Here is a 13,609-nt window from a genome sequence, read left to right as displayed (position 1 = left end):
AGTACAAGGAAGGGGTGTCTTTTTTTTTTCCCCCAAAGTCACCTTTGCCTCAAATGACTCTTGACAAGAGTCTGTCAGAAAGCAAAGCTCTTGTTGATACCAGCTCAACACAAGGGTGACATTAGGGAAGCCATACTGTAGAAAAGAAACCGTATTGTAACTTTGAATGACTTCTGATTAACTCAATAGCTCCTTTGAATCTTTGCTTTAGTTTGCTTAGATAAGTAAGGGTCTGTCTCCGGGGGATTTCTAGGCTCTGTAGATTTTATGGCCTCTCCCAGCTATGATAAAATGATAACTTTGTTCTTTTGAGTTCTGCAGGAATGTGATGATGCCCGGACAGAGAGTCTATGCTGATACCCATCATCATCGATAACCACTGAAAGATCAGGGTATAGGGCGTTGCTCTCGTCTCTGATGCATATCCAGTAAAATAAAAGCCTATCAGGAACTAAGACCAGATGTCTGTCCCAACCAGAGGTCAGATGGAGGCCCCACCCAGAGACCAGGCCCGTATATACCTGGCCTGTGGTCTTTGTTTTGCAAGATAGTTCTTTCAGACATTAGCCAGCCATCTTTCCTCTTGCTAGCAAGCTGTAATACAAAAACTTTTCTCTCCTACCATCTTGCCTCTTGCCTATTGGCATGTCTTGTGGTGGGCTGACAACCCCCTTGGGTGGTAAAATTGTGAGCAGAATTTGAACCTGCACAGGAAAGCTCTATTGGGTTTCGAGTCCAATGCCTTAACCACTCAGCCATCATGGCACCCAAAGCGGCTTTTTATTTTTTCTTTCTTTATACATCTATACCACACATAATGTTTTGCTTCAAGATCACAATGTTTTGGGTTTTGCAAGTTTAAAATTAATAGGCTACTAGGTCTGAAAAACAGAAAATTTGAGAAAAATAATATTCTGGGATGGAGAATGGAGGACTCTCAGGTAAAGAAAGAAGAAGGTATCGCTGCCCCGTAATTTTCTCAGCCAACTTCTAAAAGATTGAGAATCTGATATTCAGTACTAGATTTGTGCTGCAGGGGCATGAGCCCTGTTCTGGAAGCTTCTGAGCTCATTTTGTATGTTCACTCAGACAAGAGTGACAGAAACACAGGACAAGAGACAGGCTGCTCTCTCCTCTTTGCCTCTGTTGATGAAAATAATCCATAACCAATCTATAAATGAAAATTTGGGTGAGTTTATTCTGAGCTAAAATGTGAGGACCATGGCCCAGGGCCTTTCTTCCCAAAGGAAGAAAGGGCACCAAAGAAGTGGGGTGTACAGAGTGGTTATATACCCCCAAAGAGGATGTTTCACATATGATTGAAATGTCCCTTTTACAATAGTCACGAGACTGCTCTGTCGGCACAGCAATTGATGGACACAGCAGGTAGGCCTGCTGTCTTGAGCTGGGTGGTCACAGGTGAGCTGGGTGGTCAAAGGTGAGCGCAGCAATCAGTTCCTAGCCTAGGAAGAGATGCTTATCCTTAAGGAAATGCCAATGTGGGAGCAGTTGCACTTTTATCTTAAAGGCATTTGTTCTTGCCATAATAAATGTTCCAAGCAGATATACAATGCATACTCAAAGACCACGTCAGGCCCTTTTGGAAAAAACAAAGTCAGGCCGAATTAGGTGTACACCAAATGGCTTCCTCATATACTCCAATATATCCTATTGCTTGCCATTTCTACTTGTCACCTCTGATTTGTGAGAAACCTGATTAACAATCTCTTTTCTGCCTGGCGTCTTAAACCTGGGTGTGGATGGAAGGGAATTGCCTCTAAACAAGACAGTGAAAGAAAGGAATGTGACCCCTGAACCCTTAGGCATGAAACTTGGGTGAGGCTTATGTATTTTAAATACAATGAAGATTCTACAATTTCCTTTAAGTATTTTAAGTTCTCATCTCAAAAAATGTCAGTCACCATGTACTCAAACATACCATTCAACACATGAAATAAAGTATCTGTGTTTTTTCTTAACTCTAGAGAAAATTCTTAGAGGGATGTCTTGGAGAAAAGAAAAAGATCAAGTGGTGAAAGAAAGGCTAGACCCTGTGTGGGAAAGTGGGTATTGGACCCAAGAGAAAATTACTTTTGTTTTTTTTCAGTAATTCATCCAATTCAAGGAACATAACCATGGCATCCACTGGAGAGAAACAAGTGTGATTTTTTTATTAATTCAGTGGCAGGGGAAGATCCATGTTTTATGGGGCCTAAAATTTATACAGTATTGGAGTCGTCTTTAAGAAAGCAATACGAAAGTGTGAATACAAAATTAGATATGAAAGTCAATATTCATTTAGAATGAGAAAATAAATCAAAACAAATGGCAAGCAATAGGATATATTGGAGTATAGGAGGAAGCCATTTGGTATAATCCTAATTTGCCCTGACCTTCTTTTTCCAAAAGGGCCTAACATGGCTGTTGAGCATGCATTGTATATCTGCTTTAAGCATTTACTGTGTCCCAAAGACAAGAACAAATGGCCTGAAGATAAATATGCAACTTCCGCCACATTGGCATTTCCTTAAGGATAAACATCTGTCCCTAGGCTAGGGATTGATTGCTGCTCCCACCCTGTGACCACCCAGCTCCAGACAACAGACCTACTACCTGCTGTGTCCATCAATTGCTGTGCTGACAGAGCAATCTTGTGACTATTGTAAGAGGGACATTTCAATCACATGTGATACATGCTCTTTGACAGCATATAACCACTCTGTACACCCCTACTTCTTTGGGCCCCTCCTTCCTTGGGGAAGGAAGGCCCCAGGCTAAGCTAGTCTTCAGATCTGGCTCAGAATAAATTCACCCCAATTTTTATTTATAGATTGGTTGTGGGTTATTTTCATCAACACAAATTACAAACTTTAAAAAGCTGATGAATTCCACACACATTACAAAAACATAATTAAAAATTAACTTACAGATATACCTCTATATTTCTCCTACATTATTTAGCCGCATTATCTTTGATTACCTGTCATATGACAATAATTTTTTATATTATTTTCTATAGCAAGAAATAGATAATTCAACCTTTCATCTAACAGTAGAATGATTTTTAAAATATAGTTTAGAAAAGTTTCTTTCAGCTTCAAAACCCCTTGTTGGCAATGCCAAGCACATTTTTCAAATTGTTTTTACATTTGGGAAATCCTTAAAGTTTTTTCATATATTAACTATAGTGTTTCAGGCTCCAGCATTTCAAACATTGTTTCTCCTCATTACTCACTTAGAGGGCCAAGTATGGAAAGTAAATTGGCACAATGAGAGGTGGAAATATAATTGAATGTCATATCAAGTTGGTGGGGCTAGCAAAGACTTAGCAACATATGGAAAAGATCTTGAAGTGCATATCATATTCCTTATACTAAAACTAAATGTATCCTCAGTCAACATTTTCTCGGCTGGATCCTCCAAATGCCTGATCCTATGCCAATGCTATTGGATAGGAGGGAAAATGAAATGCTAGGGAAGTTTGAGTGGAAAAAATGGTAATATTAACATATTATGATTAAAATTTCTTATTTTTGAAAACTTTATACAGATAGACCGTGTGAATACATTTTAGGCCTTGGAAAAGGCTGGGGCAAGTGAAAGACGAGATGCTTAAGGGACGAGATGCTTAAGCTTCATTAGCTTCTTCCATCTCTGCAACTGCAGCCTCATTTTCCTCATTCCCAAATCCCAAATGCCTTTCTCAGCTCCACTGTCCTCTACCCCCATTTTCATTTGTAATGTCCTTTTAATGTCTTTGTTTCTTTTTGAGGAAGACTGGCTCTGAGCTAACATCCGTGTCCATCTTCCTCTACTTTCTATGTGGGATGCCTACCACAGCATGGCTTGATGAGCGGTGCCATGTCCTCACCCGGGGTTTGAACCAGGGGACCCCAGGCCACCCAAGCAGAACGTGTGAACTTAACTGCTGCACCACCAGGCCGGCCCCTCCTTTCAATAGTCTTATGTCATTTACTGTACAAGCTACAAGTTCAGGCTTGCTTCTCTCTGGAATTGACTTCTCTAAAGGCAATACGTTCTGGTGATTAAGATTGCTGGCTTTGGGGGTGTGGGGGCCTGGAAGTGGCCGCCCCAAGATATGTCTCTTTGGCATGAGGATTATTTGGGGCTGGTTACTTTGCAGATAGGAAAGCAACTGAAAAGTAGAATTTACTTGCCTTTTGTTAAGAGACATTTACATTCTAAAGGAAATCTCCATCTGTAAAGGTCCCTTCCTCTCTGTACCAGGAAGAAGAGGGGGATGACTTTATCTCTAGAAACTCTTAATCAATGCCAAAGGCAAGGACTTAAATCTGCATAATAACCTTATTTCTGTTTCTGGTAACCTCCTGTAACTGACCTCCCCCACCCCCAACTTCCTCCTTTGTCTTTAGCTGGATATGATATTTAAGGTGAGGGCTTCAGCCATTTTGGCGAGTTGCTCAGCTTGCCTGAGCCTCCTATGTATACATGTTACAAGGCTTTGTTTAATTTTCTCCTGCTATTCTGTCTCATGTGAATTTAATTCATTCTCCAGCCAGACAAACACAGAGAGGGTAGAGAAAATGTCTTCCTCCCCTACAGGGGCAAATCACTGTGATTAGCATTAAGGTTTTGCCTTGTACTAGTTGTAGGGGTGTTGGTAATGTTGCTTAAACTCTCTAAGCCTCAGTTTCTTATTTTATAAAATGGGGATAATAATGGTATGGACTCATTGGGTATTATGAGAATTCTATGAGGATACACATACATGTACAATCATTAGCACAGTGCTTAGTTCAATGACTGGCATATTTGGTGTTCACTAACGATAGTTACTATTAATGTTCTTGCTATTGTTCACAGATGTAGTTGCTTTGTGATTACTTCTCTTTCTTCAGGAAACTACTTCTAAACGAAAGGAAGTCATGGTAAATGATGAAAAAATGTAGGGGTGTGTCCTGGGCTGCTTACATACTGAGCAAGCACTTTACTCTTCAAACTGAAACTAAAAAAAGTTAAGCCTCTGAAAGTATTTTCTCATCTTCATCATTAGCACTGGGGCTCTCTTACTGTGGATAAAATGTGTGGCTCACCTTTTTAATGAATTAGGATTGGGCCACCTGGGGCTTGGAGCACTGTCTTGGACCATAGAAGGACAGATGTGGCTGATACCATGATTCATGGTCCTAATCTTTCCTCCAGAGGCCATAGAGGAGCAAAAAGGTTTGGATCCTGAAGAGTGATAATATTAAGATTTGAAATCTCTGAATTAAAATCCAGTTGACAGCTTTCTCACAAGGCTCTAACTCTAAAATAAAAAAGAAAGATGGAAAGTTCATTGAGATTTCTTCTATCCTTTTTTATCTTATCTTGCTTATCTGAGAATGCTAAGCCTCTTAACCTGTGTGTCACTCTATTTCTGACTTCCTTTACCTGGTTATCATTCAGAACTGTCCCCGACACTCTCTTCTGCTCAGAGAAAGGCAACTCCTGACTCAGTCCATTTTCCTTCCTTTACTTGTGCCCCCTTTTCTGTGTTGACTTCAGCTTCATCTCCATCCTCTTTTCCATTTATACTTTGCATCCTGTGTCTTCTGCAAAGTATATCCAGAAATATGTGCTAAACTGAGCACAATCTCTCTTGTGTCTTGGTGTCTTATTCTTCTTTTCTCATTTTCACTGGCTCTAGACAGAAATAGGTCTGTCATTTGAAGGAAAAATAGTGGAATTTCAGTAGATTCTCAAAGACTCCCCCTTTTGAGGTCCAAAAACTTCTTCCCTTTCCATTCTTCCACTGCATCACATGAAGAGAAAGTGGAGAGTGAGGGAAGTGTGAATGGAAGCTTGCCGGAACCTGGAGGATGAGAGTTCCACACGCTCTTACTATATTCAAGATGGTGTCTAATTCTTGCTTCTCTGGTGTTTATGTAAGAAGGAGGAAATAATAGAGGGGTTACTTTGAAGAATTCCAGGACGCTTTGAATCCCCTCAGTTCCTTCACTAATTGCTGAATATATTTACAGATGCAGAAAAAGAGTCTAAACAAATCAAGTCAGAAATAAAAATACCTAGTTATCTGGACAGGTTTTCTGAGAATTCCCTTCACTCTGCCCATAACATGGAGCTAGAGCACTGGAGGAGCAGGTAGGATGGAATCATTACCGTCTGTTTTCCTCCTTCAGGCCTTTGCTAAGAGCTTTCCATGAGGAAATTCCACATGGTGATGACTCTAAAGCTCAGGAAATCTCTCTGAGAGTAAAAAAAAAAAGACAAAGAAATGGGAACTTAAGAAAATTAGAGGATAATTCCAAGTAGTTCGGCCAACTAACAGGAACTCTAAACAAGAGGAGAAGAAAGAGAATGAAAAGAAGAAAGGAGAAAAGAAGGTGAAGAAAGAACAAAGAGAAGAAAATTTATCAAAGAAATATTTTTTAAAATTTCCTAGAATTGAAGGCCATGAATTTACAGATTAAAAGGTGAATTCGTGGGGCTGACCTCGTGGCATAGTGGTTAAGTTTGCGTGCTCTGCTTCAGCAGCTCAGGGTTCGCAGGTTTGCATCCCAGGCAGGGACCTAGCACTGCTCCTCAAGCCATGCTGTGGAGGCATCCCACATAAAATAGAGGAAGATTGGTACAGATGCTAGCTCAGGGCCAATCTTCCTCACCAAAAAAAAAGAAAGGTAAATTAGTTAAGATGATACTAACCAGTGTAAAACCAAAACAAACTCCCAAATATGGAATGGCTTAGGCAAAGAAGAAACTTCTTTCTTGTCCATATTCAGCTTAGATTGAGGGTTCTTGGTCAGTAGGCACATTTCTTCAAGCAATGAGTCAGGGACCCAGCTCCTTTCAATGTGTGGCTCACCATCTTCAACATATGATTTCCAAGTTTGCCTGCTTCTCTGCATTAAGACAGTAGATGGAGAAAGAACTTGGAGGATTGGCTAAGAAATGTTTTTATGATTCAGCCCTGGAAGAGGTACAAATCATGTCTGCTCACATTCCACTGGCTAGAACTCAGTCACATGGCCACATCTAACTACAAGGAAGTCTGGGACATGTAGTCTACTTGTGTGCCCAGGAAGAAGAGAGGCCAGTTTGGTGAATAGCTGGCCAGTATCTACCACAAGAGGATCTAACAAATGCTAAGCAAAATGAATGAAAAGGATCCGTATCAAGACATAGCATAAAATTTCAGTAGTCTAGGAGGTTCTCGCACAATATTTTTACTGATGGAACAGTTTGGCCACCCATACCTAGGGACTGGACATTTAGTAAACAAGAGAGGAAAAAAAGGAGTAGTTCATCAGAGATGTTGAGACTTAGGGCCTTTTTACATGAGAAAAATGTAGCGCAGTACTCCCTTCACTATGGAAAGGCCCTGTGGACTGTTTACTCAGGCTGGAAGGTAACGGGAACTTTACTAAGGCCACACTACTCAGGACTCACAGACTACCCACTTCTGGAGGGAAATAGAGCTGAGCAGAAAGAAGAAAGGTGGCTTTTCTCACTGAATTCTCACTGGAGGAAATGACAATAGACTGATATAACTTGACAATATAGTAACTAATAACAGTCAGACAAGATTTGTTGAGGCCCTAACTTGCATTTTGCATCCTTGCCTTCTAACACAGGGCCTGACATAAGGATGATCAACTAAACAGGCTGTGTGTGGATGAGGATATGTGTGAGCGCACGTGTGTGCATCACATGATATGAAGAGAAAATAATCCAAGATTTCAGTCAGATAATCCAGGTTTATGCTTCATAAATTTGATGAATGTCACTGAAGCTTTCATTTCATATCTGTAAAGTAGGGCCAGCCATGATTATGTGTAATGCTTTTTCTAAAGATAAATTCCTATGTATATGAAACAGTCCCTAAGGTCAGAGGGAGTCTGGAAAACAGCATTGAATAGGAATCTGTTAGTAGGAAATGGTACTTCTTTGGATCATCTAAGGAAGTTTCAGAGCCATAATAGTAACCAGTATAAATCCCAGGGTGCAAGATGAGCCCAGAGGCAAGTTCATCCGTTTGCTTTCCATACATTTTATTAATGAATTCCCATCCTCAAATCCCAAAGATCACTTTTCGGTCTTCTACCCATCCTTCATGGACACTGTCTTCTGTAGACACCAAATAATCAAAATTTCTACATCTGAGTTCTCTGATCCATGGGTCATACTGTTTATCAGACATTTCCATGAGGTTATCCTGTAAGTATCTAAAAATTCTTGTCCAAAACCAAATTAATCTTCATCTCCTTCTGGATCCCGTCCCACTTACTGCAAATAAAAGCAAATAAATAAACAAGCAGAAATCCCTCTCCTCCTCTACTTATTGGCTGGTGAAAGGCAATAACATCCACATTAGTCCAGCTACTTGCATATGTGTGCTTGTATTTCTTGAGAGCACTCTCTTTCTCTCTCTTTAAATCCATCAGGTCTCTAAATCCCGTTCATCCAATTTCCATCTGCTTGAACAGGTCCTTTCCTTTCCATCCCTAAAGGCTCTGCTAGTTTAGGCCTTAAGCAGTTCCACTGAACGATCGCAGGAACCAACCATCATGCCTTCTTCCCTAACGTAGGACATAATGGGGTCCGTGATTAACAAAAGGTTGAACAATTGACTCTCCAATTGTATGGCCACCCTTCCTCTCCCCTCCCTTGTACAATTCTGCTCTTCAGATGTCTTTTTAGCCAACAGCAGTGTGTGATTACCAGAAATGGGAGACACCCAGGGAAGGGAACAACTCTCAAAGAAGTGGCTTAGAATGCAGGCTTAAGTACCATCTTCAGCTAAAAAGAAAGAAAGAAAGATGTGGGGAGTTGACTTGGAAAAGCACCATGTAAACAAGGGTAAGGTTTGTTATCCAGGTTTAAATCAGGCCCTTCCCCATTGATGAGATTCTCTTGTGATTTAGAGTCAACTTTCTCTTCCTGATACTGAAAGGAAGACACCCTTACAAATGGAGATTTCCTTTTAAATGTAAATTTCCCTTACAGAAGGGTAACTTCTACTCTGAGTTCAGAGGTTCTCTTTTGTAATGTGTTTCCCAAAATAATCAGCTCAAGGGCCGGCTCCGTGGCCGACTGGTTAAGTTAGCGCGCTCCGCTTCCGCGGCCCAGGGTTCGGATCCTGGGCGCGGACATGGCACCGCTCGTCAGGCCTCGTTGAAGCGACGTCCCACACCCCACAACTAGAAGGACCTGCAACTAAGATATACAGCTGTGTACCCGGGGGGGGCGGGGGGGGGGATTGGTTTGGGGAGATAAAGCAGGAAAAAAAAAATCAGCTCAAGTTAATCCCCATGCTAGAGGCATATTTTGGGGTGGCGTTTTCTGGCCTCCTACAAAACAAATACTCTAGTACATGCACCTGAGAAAATACTGAGCCCGTCCAGCAATGGAAAATGTGCACCCAGATGATCTCAAAGCCATGACAGACTTGGGGAAAATGGCCAGATCTCTCATACAGAGGCTCTGACATTTGGTCCCAGGATCACCATCAGCATAATCTGGAGACCTGTTAGAACTGCAAGTTCTCAGGCTCCACCCTAGACCCACTGAGTCAGAAATTCTGGGGACAACGCCCCCAATTTACATTTCAACAGGCCTTCCAAATGATTTCGATGCACCTAAAGTTTGTGAACGACTGGACTAGAAGGACCAACATGTTCTGCTGCCTCCCCTCGGAGCAAGGGGCCTTCTTTTTTTTCTCTCATACCTAAAGAAAATGCAGGAGCAAGTGTCACTGACTAATTGCCGCCGCCCCCACCCCCCCCACCCCCCAACCCAGGAACTCAAGGGAGGTTTCAGAAGCATTTAACTGTTTCTCAAAATTGTTTTTTTTTCTTTTTTGTTATGTTAAGAGATGCAATCACCAACCACCCTGAACCAGACCCAGCCCCACCGGAAGAGCAGTGCCTGCCAGAAGAGCCAACTGAGCCTGCGCAAGTGAATACTCATCATTCCCATTTGAATATTCATTCCCCATCCCAAATAAAAAGCCTCTGCTGTCCCGTGCTTGGGGAGAGCTATGACTTTGGAAATGATTGCTTGTGGTCTCCTATTTGCTGCAAATAAACCCTACTTTGTGTGACAACTACTTCGGGTGGAGAGTCTGATTTTAACCTGCCAGGAAGTGAACCCAATTTGGTTCCATAACAATAGGGATCTGGGACACATCCTACTGCTCTGCTAATCTGAATCCGACTGTTTTGAGGGACCCACTCCTTATCACTCTACCTCCCACCTCTCCTGCCTCCTGCTCCTAAGTTCCCTCTCTTCCCTTCTTGTCTTGCTGCTCCCCCTGTGTTAACTTTCTGGAGATCCTGGTTTATTTCTGTTTCTGTTGCTAGATTTTTCAGGCCCAGTAGTGCCCAAACTGGTCGGATTATCAGATTGGTGTAGAAAAATCTTTAGAATACAAGAATTTAGTTAGGAAAGCTTTATTGCTCACACAGTTTACAAACTGGGGAGATGTGGCTTTCGCAGCAAACCAAAACTAAGCTCCAGGAGAACAAAGAAAGTAGCTCTTTTAAAGAAAAAGTTTCTACCCAGGTTCCCACTCAGGTCTGCTTATGCAAATAAGAGATGCAATCCTACTTAGTCCTGATTGGTTGGCACAGGTCACAGTTTTATTGGTTAGGTCCAGGTGACTGTTAGGAGTTTTTGTAAAATCAGGAATTTTGGCAGAGTCAAAGCTTAAAAGTGCATTCTGTGGTGTTTTTTGAGAATAGAGTATGTGACTGCATACCAGTGCGTCATGGCCACTTGACTCAATTTTGTCTTTTTTTTGCAGGGGAAGATTTGCCCTAAGCTAACATCATTTGCCAATCTTCCACTTTCTTCATCCTTCCCCCCCACCACCCGTGAGCCCCTGTATATAGTTGTAAGTTCTTCTAGCTCTGTGTGAGTCACGGCCACAGGATGGCTACTGACAGACGAGTGGAGTGGTGTGGTTCTGTGCCTGAGAACAGGACACACCAAAGTGGAGTACACCCAACTTTAGCTGCTAGGCCTTCAGAGCTGGCTCTCAATTTTGGATTTAGGTCCCAGTTAGACACACAGAGTCCATCTGATTCTCAGTGGTCTTTTGAGTTCATTTTATTCCACAGATTCAATTGTGGAAGATTTAATTAACACAGGATTCCCAAATCTGAGATTCTGAGAGCACTCAGTGTCTCCATGGTGGGACATTATCAAGCTCCCCTAGGTGATTGCCACTGTTGGGGCTCAGGACAGGCCACCCCAAAGTCTCCCACAATGACATCTTGATTATTTTGAATTAAAATTACTTGTTTGACTTAAAGTTTTGACACTCCTATCTCTGTTCCCTCTGAAAATAGGAAATAAATCTCTCATGTGAAAGGTACCCTCCTCCCACCAGGAGAAAGAGACATTCTTGTCATCAGAACTAGAGAATTCCGGGCTGAGAAGCCTATGTTAACCTGGAAGAAAACGCCAGCAGTCAACAGACCAAAGAAAGTTGAAGTTTGTTTTGCCCGGTTGCAGTCCGCAGGCTAGGGAAGCTCTGACCCAAGGGTGTCTTGAGTGTGTGTTCAGAAGGGGAGGGAGTGGGAAAAAGTTATATAGGCTGAAACTGCAAGATATTGATGTCAGTTCAAATTCCTTAGTGACTTGAGGAAAAACAGGGCCTGCAGACATGGTCTGGTGATCTACCGCTGGTGTCAATCTATCTTTGTCTTTATCTTAATCAGCTTAACAGGAACACTGATAAAAGTTCGGTTGTAAAACAAAATGTCACAAGTTAGAGATCAATGGTTACACATACATTCTCAAGTTTCCCTTTCTCCTGAGAAACTGACCTGGGGTCAACAGAAAGGAATTTAGGCCCAAGTTAGCAAGACAGAGTTCATTTTTCTTATTACATTTAACACCTATGTAAACAAACCTTGTTGCTTTTACTAATGTACTACCTCACGCCTAAACACTGCTCAAATTCCTTACTAATTACGGACCTCAAACCTAAATTCCTTCGTCCTGTCAAATCCTCACGAATTTATTGCTTCTTTGTGTAAAAAGATATATAAACTACTTGCTTTGTTCATTCTCTGAGCATTATTTTTATGATCCAGGAGTATCTATTAAATTGGTTTTTCTGCTGTTAATCTGGTCTTGTGTATTAATCCAGCCATAACTATAGAAAGGTAAGGGGGCAATTTTCCCGTCCCCTATACCACTTTTAAGGACCCCTGCAGTGTTGTCTAAAAAGCACTATATCAAGGACACCTATGTCCCTTTAATCTCCGGGTCTGAGGGTGTCCCGTGGTCCATGCATTGTATACCCCATTTCTTCATGCCCCACACCGCCCCACTGCAAAGGTCCCCCAGGTCTCGGCAGGGTCCGATCAGCCCGGGAGGCCAGACCTGGAGTTGGGGAGGAACCAAAGAGATGGTGTTTTCAGGTCTGCAAGGGTCCACAGGGGTGAGAGAGAATTAGAAGAAAACTGAAGACAGAAAAGGATTTAAGATTTGCTCCAAACACTCATTTCTGGGTCGACCGTCTTTAGATCGGCGAACGGCGGGAAGCGCCTGACGGTTGCGCCTCGGAGTGGAAGAGGTTTAAAGAGTGCTGGCGCACGGAGGGTTTACACAGTTCGTTCGTTTTGCAGATCAAGCCTAGGGCTCAAAACACCTTACTTCAAAAGTCCGCGGAGGATCCCGCCCGAAAGGGGGCGCTATAAAGGATGCTGCATCGGGTTTGCTCCTCTTTTCCCGGTGCGCGTCTCGATGGTTCTCACGATCCCAGAGTCAGAGCCCGGGAGATGGATTCGCTGCGCGGGTTCTCGAAGAGGATGCCGGGCGCGGGAGCCTGCCGGAGCGCGGGCCGCGACCCACGCGAGCCGATCCGCCCTTCCCCACCAGTCTTCTCCCACCTGGACCTAAATCCCCATGTCAGCGTTTAGGGTTTTCTTCTTTTTATCCTCTTGCATTGTATTCTCGGGTTTCTGGCAACCTTTTTAAGCAGAGAGGCCTTATCCCAGACGTCTCCCTGGGGTCAGCCGGGCAGTACGGCGCCTTTCCCCAGCGGCAAGTGGCCGTCGAGCTGACGTCCGAGAGGGTGACCCTTAGTGGAAAATCTCAGAACCGGAAAGGGGCTTTCGGTATAATATTTAGGTTTGTTTTTCCTGGCTTAGCTGCGAGACAGTGTCCAGTATAGAACGGTCAGGGATTGAGTGTGACAAAATAGAATTACCTTTGTCACCACTGAGAAGGGTCTATCGGGTCATAGAAATGTTTCTGAGCCCTCTTCCGTGTGAGGGGGTGTAGCTCAGTGGTAGAGCGCGTGCTTAGCATGCACGAGGCCCCGGGTTCAATCCCCGGCACCTCCACTTTTTGGCTGTCTTGTTTAGAAGAATATTTTTCCTCTGAATCCTCCTTGGCCCTATCATTTGAGGAAAAATCTACCGGCTGCTTCTTTTCTGGTCCTTTCATTCTCCTTAAGTTCTTTTAGCTCACAAGAAAAACTAACCAACTGTATTTTGCTTTTAACATCGACGCGTGTCTGCCGTAGGGCCTTGGCATCACCTTGGGTAGCTGTGTCAGCAGGTGAAAAGAGAGATAAAGCGCTGGGGAAGCCCGACTTGCTCAGGATTCCAGA

At 42.8% G+C, this 13,609-nt stretch overlaps 1 non-coding gene across 1 annotated transcript; it reads left to right on the top strand.

Annotated features, from left to right (window-relative positions):
* Window positions 1–13,268: 13,268 nt before the first annotated feature.
* On the top strand, window positions 13,269–13,340 carry TRNAA-AGC (transfer RNA alanine (anticodon AGC)). The gene has a single exon. It is a non-coding gene; the product is annotated as a tRNA-Ala (tRNA).
* Window positions 13,341–13,609: the final 269 nt, after the last annotated feature.

Source organism: Equus przewalskii, chromosome 19 (assembly GCF_037783145.1).
Source record: "Equus przewalskii isolate Varuska chromosome 19, EquPr2, whole genome shotgun sequence".
In the NCBI taxonomy this organism is placed as follows: domain Eukaryota; kingdom Metazoa; phylum Chordata; class Mammalia; order Perissodactyla; family Equidae; genus Equus; species Equus przewalskii.
The sequence above is the reverse complement of the archived record's forward strand: the minus strand, read 5'-3'. Positions and strand labels throughout refer to the sequence as shown.